At 39.0% G+C, this 13876-nt stretch overlaps 1 protein-coding gene across 1 annotated transcript in view; it reads right to left on the bottom strand.

The window, feature by feature from the left end:
* Positions 1-13876, bottom strand: part of CDK17 (cyclin dependent kinase 17) — a 101178-nt gene that overhangs the window by 65325 nt on the left and 21977 nt on the right. The window lies entirely within an intron of this gene.

The following is a 13876-nucleotide window of genomic DNA, read 5'->3' as shown; positions in this document are numbered from 1 at the left end:
TGTGAGGGACAGGCAAGGTTTCCCCACACCTGTGCCTGGGACCAGCACCTTATTTGTGACCACAACTGTTTCTTTTCTGGAAATTTGTCTCACACTGGCACCAGATCATGGACTACCAACTGGTAAAGCACTGCTCCAGATGTTTTGGACTTCAGTTCCCAGAAGCCTCAGGAAGTTTGGCCAATTGTCAAGGTTCTGGGAACTGAAGTTCAAAGCCCCAGGAGGACTAAAGTTTGAGAACTACTGATCTAGTCTAGCCTTCACAGGAATAAACCCCAATGTAACAGTTTTCCAGATTGCAAAACAGAAGAGCTCTGCTCCATGCAACAACTTCCTAAGCTTTACATATCTTTGGTCACTGGTTGAAAATATAAGCAGAAGGAGATGCTGGCCCACAGGTTCTCCATCTCTGCTCTACACCTGCCTGCTGTTTCAACATGATATGTGGATAATATAGTAAAAAGACAAAACTTAAATGATTTTTAGGGGGAGGGATGGAAGTGGACTTTAAGGTATGTTTGGTACAATCAGGACCACCACCATGTTTTGGGGGAGTGGGAAATGTGTGGGAGAAATGCTGACGAAGGGAAGGGATGAATTCATAAATACCATCATACAGATATAAGGAGAGAGCCAGTGTGGTGTACTGGTTTGAGTGTCAGACTACGACTCTGGAAACCAGGGTTCAAATCCCCAATAAGCAATGAAACCCACTAGGTAACCTTGGGCAAGTCACGCTAACTCAGCCTCAGAGGATGGCAACGGCAAACTTCCTCTGAAGAAATTTGCCAAGAAAATCCCATGACTTTCTTTCAAAAGGTTCGTCTTAGACTCACCATAAGGCAGAAAATAATTGAAAGCACATAACAACAACAACAGGTATGAGGGCTGAATTAACTGCAGAAGGAAAACAATTTACAAGCTGGAGATGCTTTGGATTAGAGCAACTTTCACCATACAATCAGAATAAAGAATCAGTGATTTTCCAATTGAGTCCTTCTTATACAGTCCTGCTTACTCATCCTGGGTACTGTCTGCCCTACCTCCAGCCAAATGTCAAAATGCCAGCAGTTTGACTGAGCAATTCCATTATATCAAATGGATGAGATATAGCAAGTCCTACTCCTGTCCTTGTCAAAGATCAAAGATTTTTATAACAATGCCCATAATCCCCTTATCAGCATAAACAATGGTCATGTTGACTGAGGAATGTGGGAACTGAGGAATTATAGGAACGGCAATCTACAAATTTAATTTTTCTTAATGCTGATCTTTCTGTGGGTATACAGGACTCAGGACAGAGGTTAGCTGGGATCCAAATCCCTCTTGCTCTTTCAAAATGAACTCAACTTGTAGTGCAAATTTACTTTATATCTCCATTTTGATAGCTATGCTTCCAAGTAACAGGTAAATGAATAAACAAATAAAATATTAAAAGGAAGAGTTGCCTGAGGGTTTTTCCCTATCCAACAGGATCTAGTCAACTTTTCAAAAATAAACTTACATCAGTTTGCTTAAAATTGGATAGTACATCAGGCTGCTTGAAATATGAAGTCAAAGCTGATCATGATCAATAATAAAAATTAATTCGGGAATCTGTTTTTTTAATTAATAAAATGTAATCGGTCTGGTTCTCATGGTTTAAAAAGCACAAGACACACACACACACAAAAGTCATTTGTGGCAACAAAGTACTTTTGCATAGACATAATGGTTGAATAAAAATCAATAAAACCATATTTCTCAGTAATGTAAAGGAAGAGCAATTTAAAGCAAATGTAAAATGGTCCTAGAGCATACTCTATTCTCTTCCGTTCTCTGTTGGTTAAAAGGATTCACAGAAAAAAAAGTGCTGTATGGAGTGAAGAGATTTACAAGTTAACTGCATTCTGGCCCATCAGAGTCCTTACAATTACAGACCAGAATTCTGTCAGCCTTTGGCCTAATTCTTATACTGAGGAAGAGACACAGTTTTACTCCTTTGTGGTGCTTCTCATACCTTTGCCAAATATTTTGTCAGCTTTAGGTGACAAGGTCTTCTATTTTTAAACTATAATTTTCAGTGTGTTGTATTTCTGATGAGCAGTTCATGAGCTGAATACTTGATGCTAAATATGTATTAGTTTATACAGAATGAGAAACTATCCCTTTGAAAAAGCAATATGATTAGATAATCAAATGAAAACTAGATCTAGAAACCAAAATTTGCTGTTGGATTACAAAACTAGACTTGATTAAACTCTCTTCTTGTTGTAGATCAGGGACAGGAAAAGTGCAGGCTGGGGGGGCATATATCCTAGAGGCATTTGGGGTCAATTTTTGAATTTTATAATTTAATTTAATTTTGATGGGAGCAGTGAAGCCTTCCAAGGTCTCCTAGAGGGCTGCATTGGACCCTAGCTCTCCACATCTGCCCACCCTGTTGTAGATAAACTTGAAATCATGGCTTATTCTTGACTTGATTCCTCAGCTGATCACCCTGAGACAGAAGATGACAAGAGAGAAAATAGACCAGAAATGTGAAAAATAAACTGTAGTTTGTTTTGTCATCTGCTGGACAATTCCAGGCTAAAGCCAAAAGCCATGACTAAAAGAAATCACAGTTTAGTGTGACCTGCAAATGTGTGTTGTGCCTTCAGGTTGTTTCTGACTTATGGTGAACCTAAGGCAACACTATCACGGGGTTTTCTTGGCAAGATTTGTTCAAAGATTATCTGCCTTTCCTTTCCTCTAACCTCTAATACCAGGGCAGTTAACACCACCTACAGATTAAAACTCTCTTCTGCAGGGATTGTGAATACAGACTAGTAAAAATAATGTACTGTATTGCCACTTTGGGGTGGGGAAAGGTACTTTATTCAGTAGTCTTATCGATACAAATGATATAAAAACCATAATTTGGTGCATATGTTTTGTCATATGTCTTGTCTTCACTCTGAAATTAACTAACATAGCATTTAACAACTTGGTCAATTGCAATATGTTTTAAATGCATATTTACATTTTCAAGATTAGAAATTTGCAATGCAAATCTATACAAGCTTACTCCAAAGTAAGCCATGCTGTTTTCAGGTATAAATAGATAGAGGATTATTACATTTAACACAAAATCATGTTCAAGAACTATTCCCTACCATAAACCTGACAATAAATATCTCTAATTTTATTTTTAGAAAATATAAAAGATGCAAACGATTTTTAGTCAAATTTAACTTCATTTCTGCACACTAGTGGTATTGTAGTCAAACCAAACTATAGCTACTGGCTGAGTGGTATATTCAGGGAAAACAAATAAAAACTTCCCAGGCTCTAAGCTCACTCTGAAAGCCCTGTCTCCTTTTCATGAAGCTAGCATTAGTTCAAGCTGATTTGGCAGCAATGCTTATGATGCTAAACCCACAATGCAACTGGTCATCTCTTCCAACAATATCCATAATTCAGCCAACGTCCAGAATAAAAAAATCTAAGAAACCAAAAGCCCCCTTCGCAAATAAATCCTGCAGTATTTCTGTGGGCTCTAAATAATAATGCATTAATAATTGGTCTGGGTTATGCAAGTCAGTGTACTTTTACAGAAAAGTGTTTGCATTCTTCTGCATGGCTTTCATTTCTTTTTCTTGCAAAACTGCCAACAATTAACAAGAGAACCAAATGATTCTTGGCACAATTCATCAGAGGATTAAATAGCAACTTTTACCAAGGAACAGCTAATATCTGATGAAGTGTTATTTTACACAAGAGCTGCTAATAACAGGAAATGATGAATGTACTAATACAACTTGGAAGTTTAAAAATGACAAACAAGAATCTCTTGTGTTTCATTTTACTCTTAAGCAAACACCTGGAAACATGCATGCCCTCCCTGTCTTTGCTAATATGATTTGAAATTTTTGATTTTCAGAACAGTAAATAGATTTCTTTGAACAGAAAGAGACAGTATAGATTGTTAAAACAGATGTGGGGGGCACTGACATGCCAGATTTTATGCAACAACATCCAGGAACCCTACCAAGCACAGCCAGTGGTAAAGGATTATGGGAGTTGTAGACCAAAACATCAGGGGAGCCAAAGGCTCCAAAATCCTACTTTGCCTTCCTTACTAAAGAAGAGATCACATTTTATCAGGCCACATCTCATTAACACCATGTGCAGCTTTCAAATTAAAGAAACGTGCATATGAAACAAACTATTTGCAGCTTTGACACTCGCAGTTTCGATTATTCACAAGGTCAAGGCCGCTGCGCATGAACCCCTCCTCCTCATCCATCTCAGGTTTTAGCCGAGAAGGGTGCGTGCACCAATGCCACCCCTTTCTAGGGTGGAGAACTGCCTCTTTCCCCAAGCAGCTCTCTGCTTTGGGAAGCAGTTTGGGGAAAAATACCCCCCCCTTTCCAGGACAGAGAGCTGCCTGGGGAAAGACAGCTCTCTTGCCTTGGGAAGGGGTTGGGAGAAAGCAAATGCGCCCTCCTTCCTGCCATCCCAAGGCTTCAGAGAGCTCCCTGGAGCCTTGGAAGGGAAGAATGCATGGTCCCCTGCCATTCCAGCGCCTCAGAGAGCTTGCTGGAGCTCTCTGTTTGAGGTTTCAGAAGGGAGATGGGGGAACACACACATGTACTGCTCTTGCACCCCTGGCTTTATTCCTGAATTTTGACTTTTGTGGGGGGTCTTGTGGCCCTAACCCCAATGAATGTCAAGGGTTGACTAATTACTATCCATCAGGAAAGTTTATGTTGCCAGACAGAGGTCTGTCCCCTAGATCAAGGAGTGTGTAATAAAAACATGGCCTTTATTATCATTTCACCAGTTTGAATTAGTAACTCTTCAAATTTAACTTAACTGCTTTCACTTACACCAATCTAAACATTATGAAGAGCCCAATACATCTCAGACTTCCCACGTATCAATAACAAATTAGATCACAAATATATCAAGACCTAAAAGAATAATAAAATTAGCGGTGTTTGTGTGTCCATTCATGGTAACAGCAAAGGAAGAAGAACCTGTACTTAGTGATATCAAGCCAGCTAACGTCTGTATAACATGCCAGAAATGGTCAGAGTCAGCAAGAGAACACTGGAAAACAAATGGCCAGTGAAAGCAGGCACAGCTCTCTGATGATGTCACAGTTTGAAGAGACTGCAGTAGTTCTTCTAGCTAACAGATGCCTTTCAGCAGATCGCTGGTGAGCCATGCTTTGCCAGACTGTCTAATGAGGTTTATGACAAACTACTGGGACACAGTTCCAAATCCCTAAGGAGAAAAACTTGAATCCAGAGGCACTCTTACATAAGTGGGAGACATTCCCACCCATGTGAAGGGTTCCCTGATCCTCTGGAGCAGCTTGCGGGAGGGGGCAGGGGGGGCAAAGAAACCCCACTGCACAGAGCCCCACTTGTGTATCCTAATGAACTGTTCTGCCCTTGTACTGGAGCAACGTACAGTGGGCCCTTAGTATCCACTGAGGTTTGGTTCCAGGACACCCAATTCTGACAAAAGAAAACACTTTTGACTGTCTTTCATAAACTCAATAAGGACTGGATGCACTTAAGTTGGACGGAAAAGGAGTTTCAGGTGCTGCTACACAAAAATCCCTTTCTGATGAACAAACGAATCCAATTTTTCAGGATGGTGGAATATACCACAATGAAAAACCTCAACTGAAGCTTCCCACTGAAGATCTCACATTCTGGGCAGCTTCATATGGGAGTGGGTAGTGGTTCAGACCCACTATGGCATATTTTTCCATGGTGAAGGGATTCTGCCCTTCCCTCACATCAGACATGTTTTGAGGAGGAGCCAGACTAAATGTGCCAAATATCTACTGGGCATCAGCAGTAGTGTGTGTGTGGGGGAGGAGTTATGACATTGGCAGAGAATCTTAGAGAGACAACTGCAGTGACATTTTAGCTAACTGTAAGGAAGTTAGCACTGTCCAGAAGAAAGCAATGGTAAGCCACTCCTGAATGACACCTTAGAAACCCTATGAGACTATCCATAATGAAACAAGAGATAGTACTGAAAGATAGGGTTAGGAGAGTTCTATGGACAGCATGTCAAAATAACCCATATGTGGGTGCTGGAGCATATCAAGCCTGAATTCCCCCTAGAAGCCAAAATGATTCAGCTAAAGCTATCACTGTTGTTGTGTGCCTTCAAGTCATTTCCGACTTACAGCAGCTCTAATACAAACCTATTATATGAGTTTCTTGGTCAAATTTGTTCAGAAGGCTTTTGCCCCTGTCTTCTTCTGAGGATGAGAGAGTGTGACCTACCTAAGGTTACTCAGTGAGCTTCCACAGTGTGGAAATTCACTACTTGGTCTCCCAGATTCCTAATCAAACACTCAAATCACTGTATCATGATGGCTACCATACTTTGGAGATATCATAAGGCATGACTCATTAGAAAAGATTATTAAAAGATTGGCAAAGCTGAAAGCAGTAGGAAAAGATAAAGCTTGCATTACAGGTATACTAACTCAACCAAGGAAGCCACGACCCTGAGTTTGCAATAACAGTGTGTCTTGGAGGTATCTTATTCAAAGGGTCATAAGCTGAAGTTCACTTGAGGGCATTTGTCAGCAAGTAACAATACACTCATCCCTCCGCATTCACTGGGGTTAGGGGCACAGGACCCCTGTGATTGTGAAAAAACTGCAAATAACAAAAACACTATGTTTTTACCTGAGAAAACACCTCTCTAGGTCCTCCAGTGCAACTCTGTGGTCAACATCTGCCAGACATTGACCAAAAAATTATGCTGGAGGGGCTACAAATGCCTAGTGGAGTGTTCTCTCTAGGAATCTGTATGTCTTTCAGTGCAACTTTTAGTCAGAGTTGACCATAGAGTTGTGTGGAAGACCTAGATATTCCTAGAGATAACATATAAATAAAATTTGTGAACAATCAAATCTGCAAAAGTCAAACCTGCAAATGTGGATGGATGAGTGTAAATGTGTTAGAGCTATCCAGACACCAATACTCTTAGGACTTAGCAATAAAACACAGAAACATATTGGAAGTCATTGTGGTTGATTCAGGATGATTTCTGGAAGTTTTGGACTCACCATAAATATTGATGCAATGGTTAATATTTTTATTTCAAAAAGATGTATCCAACTGCTTTCTTAAAATGCTAGAACAGCCTCTCTTCATGATAGCGGTTCCCAAATTGTGGGGCAGGACTTCCAGGGGGCACGAGAGTCGCTCAAGAGGGGGCACGAGGCTTGGAGGCTCTGATTCCTCCTCCTCTTCCCAAACCGTTTTTATGTGTAAAGTATACTCATGCACTGAGTTAAATACTGAATTTACTTAAATAAAACTCTTATTTTGAACTATATTATTTCCTCATAAAATTTAAAAATATGAATATACAGGAATGTACAAATGAAAATAAACACAGTAAATAAGCAAAATATTTTATTCATATACTACATCAAGTGGGGGGGGGCACAATATCCACATATAAGATGTAAAGGGGAATTCCAAGGGTAAAAAAGTTTGAGTACCACTGCCCTACAAGAAACCTTGACATTATTTCCAGGTCTCAGAGTATCCCTGTGTAAAATCTATTATATCAAGAGCTCAAAAATATTTTTCAATCACAATCTCTCATGGAACTCCTAGTGACCTTTGATTGATTTCAGAAAACCTGGTTGAGAATGGCAACTAGTGGAGCCTGCAGTAAGTTTCTGGATTCTGGGGCAAAAAGATAGTGTTTCTTAAATTTGAAAACTAGTCAGGGATAACCATCCTGGTGATACAGAGGGAGCTATACATACACATGCAATGATGCATACCACATAGGAGTATGCTATTAAATAACAGAATGCAGTTTGCCTCCCCCATATATGCCCTTATAGTTTTAAGGATGTGACCTAAAGCAGAAATGAAGAACTCCATATGTGGTTGGGACTGTCACTCCCACCATCTTAGCTGCCACAGCCAAGGGTGACGGAAAATTTACATGGGGGGGGGGGGATATTTCTTTAGGATTAATAACTGACATCCTACCTATTCCCTTTTTAAATTCATGATCTGAACTAATTTCATAGAGATTCATGAACCTGTCAGGAAGTAACAGCTGTAAAGAACACATGTTAAATTCTATTGAGAATGGGGAAATTCCATGTGAGTAAGTAGCAGAACACCACGTTCGGCTTTGCAAATATCATTCTCTCATTACTGCTGGTAGAAGTTCACTTCTTTTTATTAGTGAAAGAGGGTGTCCACTTTCACCTAATCTAAAAAATTGGGTATTTTATCTTCATTTACAATAGGATGTCATTGCTTGATTTATCTTTTAATGAACAGAAACCTATAAAGATACAATTAACAACTTGCTCTGTATGGGGTTTGGGAATTTGATTTAGAGTTATTGGAGGAGGCACATTTGCCTACTGGCCTGATCATGAAATCATGCCTACTCAACCAATTTTATATTAGCTAACCACCAGAGGGGCAGATTGGATTTAAGTTTACAGATATACCTCAGTAAACAAACTAGTTGTGTTCCTGGGCATTATTTCCTTTTACAGTAAATTTGACACCCAAGGCAGGAATAACATGGAAAGAATAAGGATACAGTTCTACATAACCACAACCAAGAATAATTCAACATGTATCCAAGAGTAAAAATGTGCACATGTGAACTGTAATAACCAGGTCAGGTAAGCCTTAAGTAAATTAAAACATTTTGAATCTTCTAGAACTTGAAAACTTCTCTCAAAATATGTTCAGGGATGACTTTTTTTATTCACCAGCCTCCACTTTTCTTATGATTTCTATTCTGGGGTTAGGGTGTATACATTTGTGATGTTTAACTTGTTTGGGAGAGCTAGTGAGGGAAGTTTATCTGATCTCCCTTTTCTCCCTTTTTTCTCTGTTCCTCTCTGTTTTGCTGTTCATGTATGCTCCGTTAGCGGTCCAAGAGGCAATGATTGTTGACTTTGCCTCTTGTAGGCAGTCACATACCGCTACAGTTGGATGGGCTACAGTAGAACACCATTCTTTCCCAGGTCAGGCTTTATTGCATTATTTACTGCAGACAGGCTGCAGAAAACTGACATCTAAATTATATGTTTCTCCAGTCTTCGTACACCATTCTCACAATGCCAATGCTGCAAAAAACGCTTCCAGCTAGACAGAGACTGAGGAAGAAAACCAAGGTTGGGCAGTTGTAAAAAGAAGCTTTTTTTTTTTAGCAGAGCCTTTGTTATTGAGGCACGCTTTTATATAATGTCTCCTTTAAAGTTCTGTCTCCAAGACCTTACCCCTTATGAAAAGATGTGTTTGGCATCTACATATTACTTGACAAGCCCCACTGTATTGCTGAGGAGGGAAAACAGACAATTCTCCACTGACATTTAGTTGCTGTTTTCCAAATTCAATAGTAGCCTGAAGCACATCTAATAGAGGCATTTATTTTCAAGATATACAGGTGCTTTTTGTTCCTTCCACTTCAGATTTCTATTATCTTGTACTGCAAGGAACTATTTATCTTGCTTGGGTTACTTTACTATTGTGTACCAATACAGCCACAGAGCGTAGTGATCATCTATCTACTTTTACCAAATTCAAGGATCAAAATTCAAAATGACCTTAATAGCTTAGAATGCTGGGCCAAAGCTAACAAAATGAAATTCAACACGGAGAAATGTAAGGTACTGCACTTAGGGCGGAAAAATGAAATGCACAGATATAGGATGGGGGACACCTGGCTGAACAAGACCACATGTGAAAGAGATCTAGGAGTATAAGTAGACCACAAGTTGAACATGAGTCAACAGTGTGATGCGGCAGCTAAAAAGGCCAATGCAATTTTAGTCTGCATCAATAAAAGTATAGTGTGTAGATCAAGAGAAGCAACAGTGCCAATGTATTCTGCTTTGGTCAGGCCCCACCTGGAATATTATGTCCAGTTCTGGGCACCACAATTCAAAAAGGACATTGAGAAACTGGAGCGTGTCCAAAGGAGGGTGACCAAAATAGTGAAGGGTCTGGAAACCATGTCCTATGAGGAATGACTTAGGGAGCTGGGGATGTTTAGCTTGGAGAAGAGAAGGTTAAGAGGTGATATTATAGCCCTGTTTAAATATTTGAAGGGATGTCATAGTGAGGAGGGAGCAAGCTTGTTTACTGCTGCTCCAGAGAACAGGACCCGGGACAATAGATGCAAGTTACAGGAAAAGAGATTCCATTTCAACATTAGGAGGAACTTCCTGGCAGTAAGGGCTATTCGACAGTGGAACACACTCCCTTGGAGGGTGGTGGAGTCTCCTTCTTTGGAGGTCTTTAAGCAGAGGCTGGATGGCCATCTGTCAGGGATGCTTTGATTGAGAGTTCCTGCATGGCAGGTGGTTGGACTGGATGGCCCTTGTGGTCTCTTCCAACTCTATGATTCTATGATTCTATTATTCCCCTTTCCCCTGTAGACTCCCACACATCCTCAACATTTCAGAAAGAGAGCAGGAAGAGCAGTGGAGAATATTTGCTCTCCTGACAATGGATTTCAGCCATATATTACCAGAATATACTGACATTTATCTGTAGATGCCAACAGCCTCACCTTGATTTTATGAAAAATTCAGATACGCTAAATGCTGAACTCTTGCCAGTGATCTTTGAATGCTGTCAAGTGAACGTTGGCCAATCACATCTCAGTATCAACAAAAGCAATCATCTGAGATGGTCAATGAATACATGTGAAATGTCAAAGTTCATAAAAGTTTAGGCCAATCACTGCAACAGACACATGTGCGACAGATTCTTCATGAATAAATACATCCACTTAGGCAAGTTAAATGCTCTCAGCCTCAATGAAAGGCAATGGCAAACCTCCTACAAATGAATATTGCCAAGAAAACCTCATGATAGATTCACCTTAGGGTCTCCATAAGTTGGAAATGACTTGAAGGCACAGAACAAAATCAGAGAGAGAAAAAAGAGAGATGCTATTATAAAAGTATCAGCAAGTTTGTTTTTTTAAAAAATATCTTGACTATGAACACAGTGTTGATATTTGACTTATAAACAGTGGGCTTCCCTAAATCCAGACAGCACTTTTACAATCTTAATATTTGTGAAATTTATATGTAATTGCAATATAATGGAATCCTAAAACGAACATTCAGACATATTGTAGCAATTCAGATACAGCAAAAGTGCTTTATTTGCTCTCTCCTACAGTGCTGACTATAATATCTATACTTCCCAGCAGCTGCACTGTAGATAAATGTGTTCATTCATATGCAGGTGGCTATTACAAGACAAATGTGGAGCACTTGAACAGAACGAGAGCATTCTATACATGTCAGTAACTGATGCAATCTGACTGTACCATTTACAGAATGTTTTCACTTCCCACTGACATCATTTTGCTTAGCATTGTTTTTTTAATTCACTAAGAATATTACAAAGTAAAATATTGATGTATTACTACAAGCAAACCTTTTTTTAAAAAAACACCAAATTTTGTACTCAGTTTAGTTAGCTATCTTTGTCACTAACCTAAATAGCTTTCAATCTATTTTTAAAGTAACAATTGCATTTTGTCCCACTGTGAGATGGTTTTTGAGCTAAAAAAAAATACACATGCCAAATCAAGATCTGCCATAAGTGTTGATAACAACAGAGATTGTCACAAGCAATTTAAAATTCAGCTGGTTTACCTGATTCAGCTTGAAAAACTGATCAGTACACTCATCCCTCCACATTCAATGGGGTTAGGGGCATAGGACCCCTGTGAATGTGCAAAAATTGCAAATATCAAAAACACTATGTTTTTACCTGAGAGAACCTAGGAATCTCTAGGTCCCCCAGTGCAACTCTGTGGACAACATCTGCCAGACATTGACCACAGAATTATGCTGGAGGAGCTACAAATACCTAGTGGAGTATTCTCTCTAGGAATCTCTAGGTCCTTCAGTGCAACCTTTAAAGTTGACCACAGAGTTGTGTTGGAAGACCTACATATTCCTAGAGGGAAAATATTAATAAAATCCATGAACAATCAAAGCTGCAAAAGTCAAAGCTGCAAATGTGGAGAGATGAGTGTACTTTCAAATGTATTCTCCAAATAAACACTACCCTACCAAGTATAAGTAACTGGGCTAAAACATTAAATCAAAATAATTGGTCTCAGCCAAGGGTTTGTAAAACAGCTGTAAATTCATAACTTGGCCTATTTATAAAGCATACTTATTTTTGTCTCTCCCCGGCTTTAAGGGGGGGGGGGATTTTGCTCAGCAAAATATAAATAATGTGGAAACAACACAGACAGAAATCACACAGATTTCCCCTGAAGCCATAACCTGAAGAAAAATACTTATACATGTTTTAATTATATGTCCACTGAATAATAGTTTAATTTATTTCATTAATTTATATCACACCTTTCTCCCATATGGAATCCAAAGCAGATAAGGACTGTAAACTACAGCTGGCCCTCCATATCCATTGTCTGAAAATATTTTTAAAATATATAAATTCCAAAAAGCAAGCCTTGATTCTTCTGTTTCATATAAAGGAAACCAGTTTACTATGCCACTGTATTTAATGGGACTTGAGCATCCACGGATTTTGGTATCCATGGGGGAGTCCTGGCACCAAATTCCCGTGGATACTAAGGGCCCACTGTTCTCCCTTCCATTGTGTATGTGAATAAGAACATATAAGACCAAACAGCCCCTATAATTCAAGTCCAACAAGAGAAGGTAAGCAAGTTAAATTATGTTGGACACTTTGCCTCTTCATCAGTATAAATATAATGGTTAGAAATTCAACACAGTTCACTGTATGACTGGTTATTCATTTGTCCATATCAAGTTGATATTTGTTGGTAGGTGGACAGTCATGGGAGACCTACAAGAAATAAACCTATTTATTTATTTACTTAGGAGGAACCAGCACACGCAGAAAATTTCACACATTCAAGCCATCCTAAATAAACATAAGTGTGTAACTAATTAGTTTATTTTGTTTCCTTTGTTCCTGTTATGAAACCTATGTTTACTTATATAAATAAGAGAACAAACCATGATGAAGAATGACTCAACATCCTGGGGTATACGTAGCACTCAAAAACTCAAAAGTTGTTTTTTTTTAACCAATGACCAAGGCAGATGGAAGATGTTGCCCAAAAAACCCAAGGAGGCCAAGGCTGCCCCCCTCTGTTGTAGGGACTTTTGGGCCCCCACTTCAACATTACATCCAAGTGCATTCACAGGCTCAACTGGCAAGTAGTGTGCTCTTATAACAGTATTAAATACAACTTCAACTGCAACCTCTATGTTGATGCCCAGTGATATCTAAAAGCATGATAAGAGAAACATTTCAATATTTACTAGAACAACTTCTAGTCTCGTGAATTTATTAATCTGCACTGCCTAAAAATATAGTTCCTACAATATCCATCTTACTACTAATTCTGCCAAAATCAGTTTTTTTAAAAAAAAACTTCTTGCATGGGAGAAACACCATCGGTTACAGCAGCATGTCATCCTGATAGGTATCACTACTGTAACTAGTAATACACGATTTGTTACTTCCCGCCTCTGTTTTCTTTAATGTGACACCAAGTTAATGGATTAGACAGATTTCACTGGACTTGAATATGACACTAGAAATACACTAAATCTACTCACCACAGTATTTGCGGATTGTTTTTTAAGTTTAAGAATGTTGACAATTAGCTTGATCTAAACATCTTAAGGGGGTTTCTTAACACAAGAGTTCTAATGCACTAAAACAAATAATTGTCACGATACATCTCTCCTTTTTAAGTCTTTTTAAAGAGAACAAAATTAGTTCAATTGCAAATATGTTCACTTTAAAATACAGCTGATATGTAGGTCTAATTCCTATTGTTAGCCCCAGTA

Source organism: Sceloporus undulatus, chromosome 5, assembly GCF_019175285.1.
Source record: "Sceloporus undulatus isolate JIND9_A2432 ecotype Alabama chromosome 5, SceUnd_v1.1, whole genome shotgun sequence".
In the NCBI taxonomy this organism is placed as follows: domain Eukaryota; kingdom Metazoa; phylum Chordata; class Lepidosauria; order Squamata; family Phrynosomatidae; genus Sceloporus; species Sceloporus undulatus.
This window is presented reverse-complemented; position numbering and strand designations above follow the sequence as displayed.